Source organism: Lepus europaeus, chromosome X, assembly GCF_033115175.1.
Source record: "Lepus europaeus isolate LE1 chromosome X, mLepTim1.pri, whole genome shotgun sequence".
NCBI lineage: Eukaryota > Metazoa > Chordata > Mammalia > Lagomorpha > Leporidae > Lepus > Lepus europaeus.
In genome coordinates, this window is record NC_084850.1 from 60,966,326 (window position 1) to 60,967,005 (window position 680).

General features: G+C 45.7%; 1 pseudogene; it reads right to left on the reverse strand.

The window, feature by feature from the left end:
* Positions 1-374, reverse strand: LOC133752628 (large ribosomal subunit protein uL29-like; annotated as a pseudogene).
* Between the last annotated feature and the right edge of the window lie 306 nt (positions 375-680).

The window sequence follows — 680 nt, forward strand, 5'->3', positions numbered from 1 at the left end:
TCAGGCCCTCTGCAGAGGGTACAACCACTCCCTCTGCAGAGGGTACAACCACTGCTTCTTGGTCTCCACGTTCTCTTTCTGCCTGTTGAGCCTATGGCACATGACACATATTTCCTTGGACCGCAGATCCGGGGCATGTAATTACTGCCCGTGTAGCATTTCCTGAGGTTTTCTTTCTGAATCTGGTGACAGTGACAGTGAGAACACAGACGATGGATGTGCAGATGACTCAGATCTTAGAGAGCTTTGATGCTGCGCCGCCTTGTCACTTTGGCGCCATGCAGCTGGGACAGCTTCACTTTCAGGTCAGCCAGCTGTTTCAGCAGCCCCTCTTTCTTCTTGCCGCGAAGGTCCTGACTCTTAATCCTGGCCATGGCTGCTCAAACTGCTATGGACGGTGGCAAATTCTTTATCCAGAGTGAATAGTACACACTGGTTATGCTCTATTTTACCTGAAGCAATCAATTCTTTGAAAAGTTCTGAAAGCTGAATGAGTGTTTCACTTTATTTTTTTATTGAATCTAGAATTCTAACCTGAGATGATTTATATCATAGTAGCATGTTTTATGCATCCTACAGGTATTGTGAAAGATCACTAAGCTCTTGCTAACTGTCACATGGGAATATTTTCTGAGCTACAGTTTCGATCCCCCCCCCCCAATAAATTAGGTGGGGAAAAG